Below are 17,643 nucleotides of genomic sequence, written 5' to 3'. Positions count from 1 at the left end.
ATGAGGCCTGACCTGCTGAGTTCCCCAGGCATGTTGTCTGTGTTGTTCTGGATTTCCTACATCTGTGGAATCTCTTGTGTTCTTATACCAGCGTGGATAACTTCACTCACCCCAACTCTGAATTGATTCCACACCCTGTGAACTCACTTCCAAGGGCTTTGCAAATCATGCTCTCAGCTCCATTTATTTATTATTTTGTATTTGCACAGATTGCCTTCTTTTGCACATTGTTTCCCAGTCTTTGTCTGTGTGTACTTTTTCATTTATTTGATTCCACTTCTTTGTTCTACTGTGAATACTTGCTAGAAAATGAATCTCAGGGTGACATATACATGCTTTGAAAATAAATAAACTTCGGTAACTGTAGACTTGTGAGCCTCCCGGGGAAGATACTACGAAAAAAAATTTTGAGCGAGAGTCTTAATGCACCCTCGGAAAGGAAGAGACTGTTCAGAAGTAGGCAGATCCCGCTTGACCAATTTGATTGAATTCCTTATGTAACAAAATGCTTTGATGAGGGCAATGCAGTTGATGTGGCTTACATGGACTTTAGTAAAGCCTTTGACAAGGTTCCACATGGGAGGTCCACTTGTGGTCCAGGGCAAATTGGCAAAGTAACTAAGGGACAGAGGACGATAGGAGAAGGCTGTCTCTATGACTTGTTACAAGTAACTAATGGTATTCCAGAGTGCTGTTTGTACCACACATGAGTGAATGGACGTAGAGGCAGGAGATAAAATCAGTAAGTATGAGATGATTGTATAAGGACTGATGCCGTTGTTTACAGTGTGGAGGACCGCGTTAAACTGCGGAGAGATATCGATGTTGTGGTGAAACAGGTTGAAACCTAGCCGATGGGAGTTTGGAGCACAGTGCAGGTAGACAATATGGTGCAAAGCAATGACCAGGTAGATAGAAAGATCGAGAAATTACCTCTACTGGTAAAGATGAACTTCTAATCTCCCGGTATAGCTGTCCACCTACACTGCACTCTCTCTGTAACTGTAACACTATATTCTGCACTCCGTTTTTACTACCATCACGGAATAATCTGTCTGGCTGACAGGCAAAGGTTTTTCACTGTTATCTCGGTACACGTGCCAAAACCAGACCGATTCAAATACCCATCCCGGCTCCGAGCTGCCCACAGTGACATCTCTAACTCTCTCTGGGCTGGTCGCGAGTCCGGCGGAACACATCACAAGCGAACGCTGGCCTAAGACGTGCACTGATTGAGCGAGGTAACTGTTCCCTGTTGAAGTAGACAGGCACTGTCGGAACATGGTCAGTGTAAACCCTCCTGGGTTGTGTCCTCAGGTCACCACTGGAGATGTGGCTGCACAATTACAGGCACCGCCGCGGGACGCAAGCCCCGGGCGTGCGTCCGATCTGGGGGCTCACACACCGAACGGTAGCCAAGGTGCGTTCCGTCCCGGAGCGGAAAGAGGGAGGGAGGAGCCGTTTTACGGGAAGTGATGTTGCTCCCACAAAGGAAGGATGTGAAAGTAATTGAAGTGCGTTTAAATGTGAGTTTTCGGAGCGGTGCACATTTCTGCGTGGGATCGCTGAGGGTGCAGTTCGCTGAGTGGCAGGGTGACGGTGGGTGCACAGCTGACTGTTGTTAACGGGCGCAGTCGGGTTTTACAGAGTTTTGTGTTGCTGCAGCGGTGGTTTTACTTTGCAAAAGTTAGACCCCCAGTGTTGAGAAGAGCCACAGAGCGAGTGTCCCGGCTGTCCTTGGTGGGTGTGCCGGGACTGAGTGCGGCCGGTATGGGGGCCCGCTACTGTGCCGACCCTTCCTCAGGCACGGCACCAGTGCTGGCAGCTTCCCCGGTCCGCCGCATCGGCTCCAGCTCTGACCAGTGATCACTGTAACTGCCCCGCTCCCCTGCAGGTAACACCGGAAAACGGTGAAAAGAAGTGGTGTAAACGGGACATTGGGGTTCTTTGTGGCGGTGGTCCTAACATCTGTTGTCCGTGTAGAACGCACGTCGGGTTTGTAAAAAAAACTCTAGTCTAACGAGTTGTCTGTAAAAAGTTGAATGGGAAACCGTGGTTTAGTGTCCGTAATTTGCCTCTTTGTAACTCTCTCTCTCAGAGGGACGCGCATGATTGTAGCCACCAGTTTGGGGATAGGTAACGTCTTCCTGTTATCCGCCAGACTGGCGTCGGCCTTGCTTGACCATCCAACCCTTATTTGTCTTTCAGTTTTGTGACTGTCACTGGCCTCTCTTCAATTCCCTGGGTTTGACAGTGTTGGAAGCTGTGAAGTTGTCTACACACACGCTGTGTGCTAGGACAGTAACAGACCAGGTGATTAGCAGCCAGTCTGTCACTGACTTGATCAAATCTTAAAATTTCTTTCAAACAAAACAACAATTTACAGACTGGCTCATTTAACCAACCTTTATGCAATGGGAACAACACACAAGATGCTCGATTAACGCAGCAGTCAGCCCTAGGCAACTTCTGTGAAAAGAAATGAAGAGAGGATGATTTGGGTTGAGGATCAGTCCAGATGAAAAGTATCATTGTGAAACATTGTCTGTTCAATCCCCTCCACAGATACTGACCAACACTGACTATTCCTTCCCCTCCACAGATACTGACTGACACAGACTGTTCCTTCCCCTCCACAGATACTGACTGACAGTGACTGTTCCTTCCCGTCCACAGATACTGACTGACAGTGACTGTTCCTTCCCCTCCACAGATACTGACTGACACAGACTGTTCCTTCCCCTCCACAGATACTGACTGACAGTGACTGTTCCTTCCCGTCCACAGATACTGACTGACACAGACTGTTCCTTCCCCTCCACAGATACTGACTGACAGTGACTGTTCCTTCCCGTCCACAGATACTGACTGACAGTGACTGTTCCTTCCCCTCCACAGATACTGACTGACAGTGACTGTTCCTTCCCCTCCACAGATACTGACTGACACTGACTGTTCCTTCCCCTCCACAGATACTGACTGACAGTGACTGTTCCTTCCCCTCCACAGATACTGACTGACAGTGACGGTTCCCCTCCACAGATACTGACTGGCAGTGACTGTTCCTTTCCCTCCACAGATACTGACTGACAGTGACTGTTCCCCTCCACAGATACTGACTGACAGTGACTGTTCCCCTCCACAGATACTGACAGTGACTGTTTGTTCCCCTCCACAGATACTGACTGACACTGACTGTTCGTTCCCCTCCACAGATACTGACTGACAGTGACTGTTCGTTCCCCTCCACAGATACTGACTGACAGTGACTGTTCCTTCCCCTCCACAGATACTGACTGACAGTGACTGTTCCTTCCCCTCCACAGATACTGACTGACAGTGACTGTTTGTTCCCCTCCACAGATACTGACTGACACTGACTGTTTGTTCCCCTCCACAGATACTGACTGACAGTGACTGTTCCCCTCCACAGATACTGACTGACAGTGACTGTTCCCCTCCACAGATACTGACTGACACTGACTGTTTGTTCCCCTCCACAGATACTGACTGACACTGACTGTTTGTTCCCCTCCACAGATACTGACTGACACTGACTGTTTGTTCCCCTCCACAGATATTGACTGACACTGACTGTTTGTTCCCCTCCACAGATACTGACTGACAGTGACTGTTCCCCTCCACAGATACTGACTGACACTGACTGTTTGTTCCCCTCCACAGATACTGACTGACACTGACTGTTCGTTCCCCTCCACAGATACTGACTGACACTGACTGTTTGTTCCCCTCCACAGATACTGACTGACAGTGACTGTTTGTTCCCCTCCACAGATACTGACTGACACTGACTGTTCGTTCCCCTCCACAGATACTGACTGACACTGACTGTTTGTTCCCCTCCACAGATACTGACTGACAGTGACTGTTCCCCTCCACAGATACTGACTGACACTGACTGTTCGTTCCCCTCCACAGATACTGACTGACACTGACTGTTCGTTCCCCTCCACAGATACTGACTGACACTGACTGTTTGTTCCCCTCCACAGATACTGACTGACAGTGACTGTTTGTTCCCCTCCACAGATACTGACTGACAGTGACTGTTCCCCTCCACAGATACTGACTGACACTGACTGTTTGTTCCCCTCCACAGATACTGACTGACACTGACTGTTTGTTCCCCTCCACAGATACTGACTGACACTGACTGTTTGTTCCCCTCCACAGATACTGACTGACAGTGACTGTCGCTGACTGACTGACTGACTGTGACTGTTTGTTCCCTTCCACAGATACTGACTGACAGTGACTGTTTGTTCCCCTCCACAGATACTGACTGACAGTGACTGTTCCTTCCCCTCCACAGATACTGACTGACAGTGACTGTTTGTTCCCCTCCACAGATACTGACTGACAGTGACTGTTTGTTCCCCTCCACAGATACTGACTGACTGTGACTGTTTGTTCCCCTCCACAGATACTGACTGACAGTGACTGTTTGTTCCCCTCCACAGATACTGACTGACTGTGACTGTTTGTTCCCCTCCACAGATACTGACTGACACTGACTGACTGACTGACTGACAGTGACTGTTCCCCTCCACAGATACTGACTGACAGTGACTGTTTGTTCCCCTCCACAGATACTGACTGACAGTGACTGTTTGTTCCCCTCCACAGATACTGACTGACTGTGACTGTTTGTTCCCCTCCACAGATACTGACTGACAGTGACTGTTTGTTCCCCTCCACAGATACTGACTGACAGTGACTGTTTGTTCCCCTCCACAGATACTGACTGACACTGACTGACTGACTGACAGTGACTGTTCCCCTCCACAGATACTGACTGACTGACAGTGACTGTTCCCCTCCACAGATACTGACTGTCGCTGACTGACTGACTGACTGACAGTGACTGTTTGTTCCCTGTTGAGTTTCATCAGCTTTATGTTTATGGCTCCAGATTCAAGCATCTGCAGTCTCTTGTGTATCTGTTTTGTTCAGTGGGTTTCTGTACGGTGAGGAGCAGGGTGGGGCATGGCTTGTGGGTTGAACGTCTGCTTGTGGGGATGAAGGGGCCCAGCTGGCAGCCCCTGTCATTGATGTTCTTGCTGGACTATGTCACTGCAGGTGGCTGGGTTTTTATTGCTTATTAACAGCTCATAGCCTTGTGCTACTCCATATGATGTGTTTTAAATTTTTAATAATAATTACCCTCCCACAATGGCATTAATGGAGCATTATTACTCCCTGGGGTCACTGCGGGACTCATCTCAATTAAATCTGGGATTAGCATTTACATTAAATCCTCTACCTACCCCTGAAATGCAGGAAATTGCATTAAAGTTGACTGGTTTACTTAATCAGCACAGGCATGGGTAATCATGCATCTTTCCTTAAACTAGTGTTCAGTGCTGGTTGGACCTTTCACAGTGGCTTGTTAATGGGAAGCACTCCTGGCCCTTCAGCCGAGGGATGTTTTGTTTTGCTTTGAGTGCTCTCTCCCATTTAGTGGGAGCAGCAGCTGGAGAAACACCCTGAACAGGCTGGTTGGGTCACAGCAAACCTTCCAACCATTCTCTCCACAGACGTGGCCATCAGAATCACAGTGATGTTGCACCGAGCCAGGCTCTTTAGTTCCTTGGGCCATGCTTCTGTCAAGTACCTCTCTATATAGTGGATTCTGCTTAATTGGTCCTTCAGTTAATCAGGGCAGCTGCTTCACAAGATCACAAGACAAAGGAGCAGAAGTAGGCCATTCGGCCCATCGAGTCTGCTCCGCAGCTCCCCCGTGAGCTAAACTATTCACCCATCTAGTTTCAATTTCCGGCTTTTTCCCCATATCCCTTGATACCCTGACTAATTAGATGCCTGTCAATCTCCTCCTTAAACACCCTCAATGATCAGGCCTCCATAGCTGTATGTGGCAACGAATTCCACAAATCCACAACCCTCTGGCTAAAAAAATTTCTCCTCATCTCTGTTTTAACTGGGTACCCTCTAATTCTAGACTATGGCCTCTTGTCCTGGACTCACCCACCAAGGGAAACAACCTTTCCACATCTACTCTGTCCAACACTTCCAACATTCGAAATGTTTTTATGAGATCCCCTCTCATTCTTCTATACTCTAATGAATACAGTCCAAGAGCTGACAAACACTCCTCATATGTTAGCCCCTGCATTCCAGGAATCATCCTTGTAAATCTTCTCTGAACTCTCTCCAACATCAGTACATCCTTTCTAAGATAGGGGGCCCAAAACTGCACACAGTATTCCAAATGAGGTCTCACTAATGCCCCATAGAGCCTCATCAACACCTCCTTACTCTTATACACTATTCCTCTTGAAATGAATGCCAACATAGCATTCGCTTTCCTTACCGCCGATCCAACCTGGTGGTTAACTTTAGGGTATCCTGCACCAGGACCCCCAAATCCCTTTGCACTTCCGATTTTTGCATTTTCTCCCCATCTAAATAATAATCTGCCCGATTATTTCTCCTTTCAAAACGTACAACCGTACATTTGTCAACGTTGTATCTCATCTGCCATTTCTTTGCCCACTCTCCTAAACTGACTAAGTCTCTCTGCAACCTTTCCGTTTCTTCAACATTTCCTGCTCCTCCACCTATCTTGGTGTCATCTGCAAACTTAGCCACAAAACCATTTAATCCATAATCCAAATCATCAATATACATCGTAAAAAGAAGCGGCCCCAACACCGACCCCTGTGGAACACCACTAGTAACCGGCAACCAATCAGAATAGGATCCCTTTATTCCCACCCTTTGCTTTCTGCCTATCAGCCAATGCTCCACCCATTTTCCAACTACGGATGTCAGACTAATAGGTCTGTAATTTTCTTTTTGCTGCCTCCTTCCTTTCTTAAATAGCAGAACTACATTTGCGACCTTCCAGTCCTCCGGAACCATGATCTATTGATTCCTGGAAGATCATTTCCTATGCTTCCACAATCTCCAAAGCCACCTCTTTCAGAACCCTTGGGTGCACCTCATCCAGACTGGGAGACTTATCTATTCTTAGTCCACTTAGCTTCCCAAGCAATTTCTCTCTAGTAATCTTGACTGTACCTAATTCTATTCCTCCCATTTGGCTCTGGCTATCAGGTATATTGCTCATGTCTTCCACTGTGAAGACTGATGCAAAATACTCATTCAGTTCCTCCGCCATCTCTTTGTTATCCATTATAGTTTCTCCAGCATCATTTTCAATCGGTCCCGTATCTACCCTTGTCATTCTTTTACTCTTTATATATTTAAAAAACTATTAGTATCCTCTTTAATGTTAATCGCCAACTTCCTTTCATAATTCATCTTTTCTTTTCTAATTACTTTCTTAGTTTCCTTCTGTAAGTTTTTAAGTCTTCCAGTCCTCATTTTTCCCACTCATTTTTGTTTCCTTGTATACCGTTTCTTTTGCTTTTATTTTTGCCTTAACCTCTCTCATTAGCCACATTTGTGCCATTTTTCCATTCATGATTTTCTTTTTTCTTGGAATATATTTTTCCTGCATTTTCCTTATTTCCTGTAGGAATTTCATCCAATTCTGCTCTGCCGTCCCTCCATTTAGCTTACTTTTCCAATCGACTTGGGCCAGATCCCCTCTCATACCACTGTAATTTGCCCTGTTCCACTGAAATATCGATACACCTGATACCAGCTTCTCCTTTTCAAATTTGAAACTGAACTCAATTATATTATGATCACTACTTCCAAGGGGTTCCTTTACCTCCAGCTCCCTAATCGCCTCAGGTTCGTTACACAGCACCCAATCCAAAACAGCCGGTCCCCTGGTGGGCTTCTGGACAAGCTGCTCCAAAAAGCCATCCTGTAGGCATTCTACAAACTCCCACTCCTGAGATCCATTACCTTCCTGACTTTCCCAATCCACTTTCATATTAAAATCCCCCTTAATTATCTTGACATTGTCCTTCTGACACGCTTTTTCTATTTCCAGCTGCAACTTGTAGTCCACATCCCGGCTGCTGTTTGGAGGCCTGTATATAACTGCTATTAGTGTCTTTTTACCCTTGCCATTTCTTAACTCTACCCATAAGGATTCTACCTCTTCTGATCCTATGTCCCTTCTTTCCTATTGATTTGATATCGTTACTTACCATCAGGGCCACGCCACTCCCTTTACCTACCTTCCTCTCTTTCCTATGCACTATGTATCCTTGGATATTCAGCTCCCAATCACATCCATCATTTAGCCATGACTCGGTGATGGCCACAATGTCATATCTTTTAACCTGCAGCTGTGCAGCAAGGTCATCCACTTTATTTCTAATGCTGCGTGCATTTAAGTACAGTACATCAGTATCTGTTGCTGATTTTGCTATATTTCTATTTTGCAGGAAATTATCCTGTATATTCACCAGCCTGTCCTTCTTGGCATCTTTGCTGCACAGTGTTTTTGACTTTTTTCTATTTTCCTCTTCCTCGACCCTAACACCTTGGTTTCCTTCCCCTTGCCAACTTAGTTTAAACCCTCCCTAACAGCTATATTAAACAATCCCGCCAGGATATTAGTACCTTTTGAGTTCAGGTGTAATCCATCTTTTTTGTATAAGTCATACCTTCCCCAAAATAGATCCCAATGATTCAAGAATTTGAAGCCCTGCCCCCTGCACCAGTTACTTAGCCACACATTCATCTGCTTAATTCTGCTATTCTTACCATCATTAGCGCGCAGCTCAGGCAGCAATCCTGATAATATTACTCTGGAGGTCCGGCTTTTCAATTTTCTTCCTAGCTCCCAGTAATCTTCCTTCAGGACCTCCTCTCTTTTTCTGTCTATGTCATTGGTACCAACATGTACCAAGACTTCCGGCTGCTCGCCCTCTCTCCTCAGAATACTCTGGCCTCGATCTGAGACATCCCGTACCTGGGCACCAGGGAGGCAACACAGCATCCGGGTATCCTTGTCCGGCTCGCAGAATCTCTTGTCCGTCCCCCTTATGATGGAATCCCCTATAACTACCGCATTTCTTCTGGCTCTCTTGATTTCGGCACTGGGCAGAATGCCTGAGTCTCGTTCACTGTGGTCCTCCTCTGTCAGGTCTGCCTCTTCAACAGTATCCAAAACGATATATCAATTTCTGAGGGGGACTGTCACGGGGTGCTATCCACTACCTCTCTATAGGTAGTATCTATCACCTCCTCACTTGCCCTAATTAGCCGAAGGTCATCAATTTCCATCTCCAGCTCCTTAACACGGTCCTTCAGGAGCCTCATCTCAGTGCACCTGGTGCAGATGTAATCCTTGGGGAGGCTGGGAGTCTCCCAGGGTCCCCACATCTGGCACTCCAAGCACAACACTAATCCTAGATGCATACCTCTAATGCTTTTTTGGGACAATTCTTAAAAGAACAGAAACTAATGGAGAAAATAGCTGCAATTCCCTTCATTTGTTTGTTGACACACTTGTTATGATGCCTAAGTGGGACAGGAGACTGTTGCTGAAGTTTCTAACTAGTGTCAGTCACCTGCACTTGTGTGGCCATTAGATGCTAAGGAGCACACAGTTTTTTTTTAAAGTAACATCACTTGCGTGAGCTTGTTTTATGTTACCCATTTGGGCTGATGGGCACTGATTCAAAAAGCAGTGATTTTGGATAATTTTGTTTTTTATTTTGACCTTGTGTAGGAAGGCAGTGACAGTAGTCCATATCTGTTAATCAAAAGACCATGGCAGTATACAAGATGGCTGAATTCCTCCGTAACTAACTACTGGGAACTAATACAGTCTGGTAGTACTGTATTAGTATTGATAGTGTTTTAATTTGTTCTGTATTTCAAATTTCAAACTAACTTTATTATCAAAATACATGGGTGTCACCATATACAACCCTGAGATTCATATTATTGTGGGCAATCACAGTAAGTTCAAGAAACAATGAAAGACTGTACCCAACAGGATGGATGCTAGCCAATGTACAACAAAAAAGCAACAAACTCTGCGAAAACAAAATGGAGACAAAAGTAGTATTAATAATCATAAATAAGCAATAAATATTGAGAACATGAAATTAAGAGGCTTTGAAAGTGAGTTCATAGGTTGTGGGAACAGTTCAGTGATGGGGTGAGTGAAGTTATCCCTTCTGGTTCAAGATCCAGATGGTTGAGGGGGAGCAACTTCCTGAACTTGGTGGTGTGGATCCTAAAGCTCCTGTACCCTCTTCCCGATGGCAGCACTGAGAAGGGAGCAAGACCTGGATGGTGGGGGTCCTTGATGGATGCTGCTTTCCTGTGACAGCGCTCTATATAGATATGCTCAGTGGTGGGGGAGGGCTCTTTTGTAGGATTTTCCATTCAAGGGCATTGGTGTTTCCATACCAGGCCATGATGCAGCCAGTAAATGTGCTCTTCACCACACATCAAGTTTTAGATGTCATGCAGAAGCTTTGCAGACTCCTAAGGAAGTAGAGGCCCTGTCTTGATTTCTTCATAATGGCGCTTGTGTGTTGGACCCAGGACAGATTCTCCAAAATGATAACAGTGAAGAATTTAAAGTTTCTGACCCTCTCCACCTCTGATCCCCCAATGAGGACTTGCTCATGGACCTTCAGTTTCCTCCTCCTGAAGTCAATAATCCTCTCCTTGGTCTTGCTGACATTGAGTAAGAGGTTGTTGTTGTGGCACTACTCAGACAGATTTTCAATTTCCCTCCTATATGCTGACTTGTCACCACTTTTGATTTGTCTTGTAATAGTGGTGTTGTCAGCATTAGAGCTGTGCTTAGCCTCACAGTCAGAAGTGTAAAGCGAGTAGACTGATTGTGGTCTGCAAGTGAATGTCACTGATCTGGCCCTTAGCAGATTGCGGATCTCGTTGTTCAACCAGGGCTTCTGGGTAGGGAAGACTTCGAATGATTTTCTGGGGACATAATTGTTAGCGACTGTTTTAGCAAAGTCTGTGACAACAGTGGTGTGTTCATTCAGATCCTCTGAAACCTTGTACATGGCGGAGTCTACCGACTTGAAGAAGTCCCGTAGCTGCTCCTCAGCCTCTTGTGACCACCTTTCTTATCCTTATCTGTTTGAGTGAGTGTCATTTGTTTCTCATTTAAGTGGTAGTTTGTCTTTCTTATACCTTTTAAACAATTTCCATGAAACCTTGGCTAATTGGGGCTGTTGCTAATTGGGTCACAGTGTATGGTGCCAACGTGTCCCAATTAACCAGAATCCATTTTACCTGCAGTTTTCTGTAGCCCTCTGTGCCTTGGTGATCCATCCAGATGCTGCTTAAGTTTTTGTGAGTTCTTGTCTCCACCACATTCTCAGGAAGCCTTTTCCTGATTCCCGTCACTTTGTGGATGAAAATATATTCTTCCCCTTATCCCTTACTGAAAATCGACTTCCGAAAAATAGGCCAGCCCTTTTTCTGGTGAGAACTCCCTTTCCACGCAGGTTACAGCATTAATTGGAAAAATGACTTCAGTACGTAAACCCCTGAAACTGGGTCTGGTTACTCCTGCCACATGGTTCCTTTTTATACGTGTTATCCTAGTACTGAACCACTACTACAGTGCCTTGAAAAAGTAGTCAGCCCCCAACTCTTAGTTCACATAAATGAGTATTACAACCAGGGATTTTGATCAATACAACCGAGAATTTGTATTTGTGAATCACATGCTTGTTTGTTCACAGCAGAGCCCCCCAAAATAGGGAAAAATTGTAAAGTGTGAAAACCTAAACAGTCAAATAATGAAATGTCAGCGGTTCAAAAGTATTCAATCCCCTTTGCTCAATACTTAGTTGAACTACCTTTCACAGCGATTACAGCCAGTAGTTTTTTTTGGATAAGTCTCTTATTAACTTTGCACAATGTGATGGAGCAAGACTGCAAACTTGCTAAAGCTGTGCCTGGTTAGTTGGGGAGTGGTGGTGGATGGTAATCTTGAGGTCTTGCCAGAGATGTTTGATTAGGTTAAGGTCGGGACTCTGACTGGGGAAACTCAATGATATAAATTTTCTTCATCTGAAGTCACTCCACGGTTGCTTTGGCAGTGTGCTTTGGGTCATTGTCCTGTTGAAAGATGAACTTCCTCCCCAGTGTCAGCTTTCAGGCAGAGGCTAGCAGGGCTTTATCTGGATCTCTCTGTATCTAGCAGTGTTCATCTCCCCTTCAATCCTGACCAGATTTCCAGTCACTGCTGCTGAAAAATGTCCCCATACATGATGCTAGCTCCATGCTTTACAGTAGTGATGGTGTCAGCTGGCTGATGCACAGTATTAGATTTATGTCACACCCCTACCACTTAAAAAGAAAGCCTATCCTTGTCTGTAAAGACTTTGCAAAGCGTCACTTAGAAGATGCTGTAAAGATGTGGAAGAAGTGGAAAATATATAAAAGCTCTTGTTGCAATCATTGCTTCAGTAAGTTATCTGCTGATCACACTCCTTATTTTGATTGGAAATAAATGCGGATGAAAATGAGGAACAGCGGAGAAGTGTGGAAGTGTTAGGACATCAAGCATTAACATAGCACTTTGTGTTGTAAAAGGCTTTAGTGTTGCTGTAAATGTGCCTTGTATGTGACATAACAATGTGCAATCAGATAGAACTTTTTTGAATAGCCCTGTAGTATTTTAATGCTGTCTTTTAGTTGGGTTTAGGAATTCATTCTCAGTAACCAAGACAATTTATTTTTTGCAACACACATAAAAGTTGCTGGTGAACGCAGCAGGCCAGGCAGCATCTCTAGGAAGAGTTGCAGTCGACGTTTCAGGCCGAGACCCTTCGTCAGGACTAACTGAAGGAAGAGTGAGTAAGGGATTTGAAAGTTGGAGGGGGAGGGGGAGATCCAAAATGATAGGAGAAGACAGGAGGGGGAGGGATGGAGCCAAGAGCTGGACAGGTGATAGGCAAAAGGGATACGAGAGGATCAAGGGTCAGGAGGTCTGGGAAGAAAGACAAGGTGGGGGGGGACCCAGAGGATGGGCAAGGGGTATATTCAGAGGGACAGAGGGAGAAAAAGGAGAGTGAGAGAAAGAATGTGTGTATAAAAATAAGGAACAGATGGGGTACGAGGGGGAGGTGGGGCATTAGCGGAAGTTAGAGAAGTCGATGTTCATGCCATCAGGTTGGAGGCAACCCGGACGGAATATAAGGTGTTGTTCCTCCAACCTGAGTGTGGCTTCATCTTTACAGTAGAGGAGGCCGTGGATAGACATGTCAGAATGGGAATGGGATGTGGAATTAAAATGTGTGGCCACTGGGAGATCCTGCTTTCTCTGGCGGACAGAGCGTAGGTGTTCAGCAAAGCGGTCTCCCAGTCTGCGTCGGGTCTCACCAATATACAGAAAGCCGCATCGGGAGCACCGGATGCAGTATATCACCCCAGCCGAGTCACAGGTGAAATGTTGCCTCACCTGGAAGGACTGTTTGGGGCCCTGAATGGTGGTAAGGGAGGAAGTGTAAGGGCATGTGTAGCACTTGTTCCGCTTACATGGATAAGTGCCAGGAGGGAGATCAGTGGGGAGGGATGGGGGGGACGAATGGACAAGGGACTTGCGTAGGGAGCGATCCCTGCGGAATGCAACGGGGGGGGGAGGGAAAGATGTGCTTAGTGGTGGGATCCCGTTGGAGGTGGCGGAATTTACGGAGAATAATATGTTGGACCCGGAGGCTGGTGGGGTGGTAGGTGAGGACCAGGGGAACCTTATTCCTAGTGGGGTGGTGGGAGGATGGAGTGAGAGCAGATGTACATGAAATGGGGGAGATGCGTTTAAGAGCAGAGTTGATAGTGGAGGAAGGGAAGCCCCTTTCTTTAAAAAAGGAAGACATCTCCCTCGTCCTAGAATGAAAAGTCTCATCCTGAGAGCAGATGCGGCGGAGACGGAGGAATTGCGAGAAGGGGATGGCGTTTTTGCAAGAGACAGGGTGAGAAGAGGAATAGTCCAGATAGCTGTGAGAGTCAGTACCTCCAATGGGATCCCACCACTCATATTATTCTCCGTAACTTCCGCCACCTCCAATGGGATCCCACCACTAAGCACATCTTTCCCTCCTCCCCCTCTGCATTCCGCAGGGATCGCTCCCTACGCAACTCCCTTGTCCATTCGTCCCCCCCATCCCTCCCCACTGATCTCCCTCCTGGCACTTATCCGTGTAAGCGGAACAAGTGCTACACATGCCCTTATACTTCCTCCCTTACCACCATTCAGGACCCCAAACAGTCCTTCCAGGTGAGGCAACACTTCACCTGTGAGTCAGCTGGGGTGATATACTGCGTCCGGTGCTCCCGATGTGGCCTTTTATATATTGGCGAGACCCGACACAGACTGGGAGACCGCTTTGCTGAACACCTACGCTCTGTCCGCCAGAGAAAGCAGGATCTCCCAGTGGTCACACATTTTAATTCCACATCCCATTCCCATTCTGACATGTCTATCCACGGCCTCCTCTACTGTAAAGATGAAGCCACACTCAGGTTGGAGGAACAACACCTTATATTCCGTCTGGGTAGCCTCCAACCTGATGGCATGAACATTGACTTCTCAAACTTCCGCTAATTCCCCACCTCCCCCTCGTACCCCATCTGTTACTTATTTTTATACACACATTCTTTTTCTCACTCTCCTTTTTCTCCCTCTGTCCCTCTGAATATACCCCTTGCCCATCCTCTGGGTCACCCCCCCCGTCTTTCTTCCCGGACCTCCTGTCCCATGATCCTCTCGTATCCCTTTTGCCAATCAATTTTCCAGCTCTTGGCTCCATCCCTTCCCCTCCTGTCTTCTCCTATCATTTTGGATCTCCCCCTCCCCCTCCAACTTTCAAATCCCTTACTCACTCTTCCTTCAGTTAGTCCTGACGAAGGGTCTCGGCTTGAAACGTCGACTGCGCCTCTTCCTAGAGATGCTGTCTGGCCTGCTGCGTTCACCAGCAACTTTTATGTGTGTTGCTTGAATTTCCAGCATCTGCAGAATTCCTGTTGTTTGACAATTTATTTTTTCTTTGTTTTGGTCTTGAGTAACCAAAGTAGCATAACACTGAGGGGAGAGGTCCCTAGGTTCACAATCTTTTTTGATTTAGAGTTGTAATAATAACCAAGGGCCTTTGTGTAAAGGCTCCCTCACAGCACTTTGGCTAATTACTTGTTATGCCAGAGACTACATTCTGAGGTGTTATCTGTGATTTCTGTGGCCTTAAAATAAATATTTCCATTCCACACAGTGAGTCATATTATATCTTGTTAGAATATTTCCTCTTAGTGGGATCAGGCCACTAGATTGAATACAAGCCTTTATCTGTAGTGTGTTGATGTATAGTTTGCTGTGGCAACCATTAAGTGAAACCTTGGTGGCATTGTGGATTAGAAGGAACAGTTTCTTTTCAAACGTTCACACTCAGTTCTGCTTTACGGAGAAAGGTTGTCCTTGCCGACACCCAGAAATAATTACTGGCTTCCTTCCTGCACAAAATGTCTCCTTAATTTTGGAGCATATTTAATAATACTAAGGGCCCTGTGTATGCAGCGCTCCTGATCAATGTCCCTGATGGATGATAAGGAGAACCCTATGATCCCCTTAGCTGTTCTCAGTCCTTTATAGGGACTGCTGGTCCAATGCTTGACTGCTCCCATACCAGATGTTGATGCAACTTGTCAGGATGCTTCAATAGTGCTCCTGTAAAACACAGTTAAGATGGGGAGGCAGGGTGGGAACCTTACTGGAGGTGCTGCTATGCCACCTTGTTCAGGGAGGTGATAATAAGGGACCAGGTGAGGTCATCCATGATGTGAACTCCCGGGAACTTGGTGCAATTAACTCGCTCTGTGGAGGAGACCTGTATTTGTGGAGGGTAATGGTTCGTCTGCACCTTCCTGAAGTCCACCATAATTTCCTTTGTCTCCTTCATGTTCAGGCTTAGGTTGTACAACACGTGAAGGGGCTTCAAGAGGCGGCTGTTTCGCTTGATCTGATGACCAGAGCTGTTGCTCAAACAGTCCATCAGTCCGCAGTTTTTTTTAATAGTTGAGGATCTGCATTGAAGTCTGTACCATTGGTTCAGTTGTAATGCACGCAATCCATCCACTGCCATAACACCATTGGTATGAATTTCACAAACATGAGAAAATCTGCAGATGCTGGAAAACTGAGCAGCACACACAGAATTCTGGAGGAATTCAGCAGGCCAGGCAGCATCTATGGAAAAGAGTACAGTCAACTTTCTGGGCCGAAACCCTTTGGCAGGACTGGAGGAAAAAAGCTGAGGAGTAGATTTACCCCATCTTCCCACCAGGGAGGGGAGAGAGAAACACCAGGTGGTAGGTGAAACCTGAAGTGGAGGGATGAAGCAAAGAGCTGCGAAGCTGATTGGTGAAAGAGACAGAGGCCATGGAAGAAAGGAAGTGGGGGGGAGCACAGAGGGAGGTGATGGGCAAGCACGGAGATGAGGTCATGGAGGGAAGAGGCGATGGGAAATGGTGAAGGGGGGTTGGTTGAGGGGTATTATCGGAAGTTTGTGAAATTGTTGTTCATATCATCAGGTTGGAGGCTACCCAAACGGAATATAAGGTCTTCCTCCAAACCAAGTGTGGCCTCATTTCGACTGGAGGAGGCCATGGATGGACATATTGGAATGAGAGTGGGAAGTGGAATGAAAATGGGTGGCCACTGGGAGGTCCTGCTTGTTCTGGCTTGTTCTGTAGATGCTCGGTGAAGCAGTCTCCCAATCTACTCCGGGTCTCACCGATATACAGGAGGCTACACCAGGAGCAGCAGACACCGTAAATGACCCCAAAAGACTCGCAGGTGAAGTGTCGCCTCACCTGGAAGGACTGTCTAGGCCCCTGAATGGTTGTGAAGGAGGAGCTGTAGAGGCAGGTGTAGCATTTGTTCTAGAGGCTGATGGGGTGGTAGGTGAGGACAAGAGGAACTCTCTCCTTAGTAGAGTGGTGGGAAGATGGGGTAAGAACAGACATGCATGAAATCGAAGAGATGCGGTTGAGAGCAGTGTTGATGGCGGAAGAATGGAAGTCCCTTTCTTTGAAAAAGCAGGACATCTCCTTCGTTTTAGAATGAAAAACCTCATCCTGAGAGCAGATATGGCGGAGATGGAGGAATTGAGAGAAGGGGATGGCATTTTCACAAGTGGCAGGGTGGGGATGAGGTGTAGTCCAGGTAGCTGTGAGAGTCCATGAGCTTGTAATAGACGTTGGTGGATTAGCTGTCTCCAGAGATAGAGACAGTGAGATTGAGAAAGGGAAGGGAGGTGTTGGAAATGGACCAGGTGAATTTGAAGGCCGGGTGGAAGTTGGAGGCAAAGTGGATGAAATCGACAAGTTCAGCACAGGTGCAGGAAGTGGCACCAGTGCAGTCATTGATGTAGCGCAGGAAAAGTGTGGGATGGTCACCGGTGTAGGCTTGGAACATAGACTCTTCCATGTAGCCGACAAACAGGCAGGCATAGCTGGGACCCAGGTGAGTGTCCCTGGCTACCCCTTTTGTTTGAAGGAAGTGGGAGGAGCCAAAGGAGAAATTATTTAGAGTGAGGACGTTCTGCTGGGAGGAGAGTGGTGGTGGAGGGGAACTGGTTAGGTCTGCTGTTCAGAAAAAACCGAAGAGCTTTGAGGATTGAAGTGTATTTGTACATTTTAACACAGAAGCTGACTTAACTCTTGGACTACTTCTAACTCAACATTTTT

General features: G+C 46.5%; 1 protein-coding gene across 4 annotated transcripts in view; it reads left to right on the top strand.

Moving 5' to 3' along the window:
• Positions 1 to 1,479: 1,479 nt before the first annotated feature.
• Positions 1,480 to 17,643, top strand: part of rab27a (RAB27A, member RAS oncogene family) — a 201,105-nt gene continuing 184,941 nt past the window's right edge. For 2 of the 4 annotated variants that reach the window (XM_063066508.1, XM_063066507.1), the window contains exon 1: positions 1,493 to 1,599. The gene's annotated coding sequence lies outside the window, so the exon portion shown is untranslated. Of the gene's footprint in view, positions 1,600 to 17,643 lie in introns of all 4 variants that reach the window. The other 2 variants (XM_063066502.1, XM_063066506.1) reach the window with 2 other exon arrangements.

This window comes from Mobula hypostoma, chromosome 13, assembly GCF_963921235.1.
Source record: "Mobula hypostoma chromosome 13, sMobHyp1.1, whole genome shotgun sequence".
Classification (NCBI taxonomy): Eukaryota; Metazoa; Chordata; class Chondrichthyes; order Myliobatiformes; family Myliobatidae; genus Mobula; species Mobula hypostoma.
This window is presented reverse-complemented; position numbering and strand designations above follow the sequence as displayed.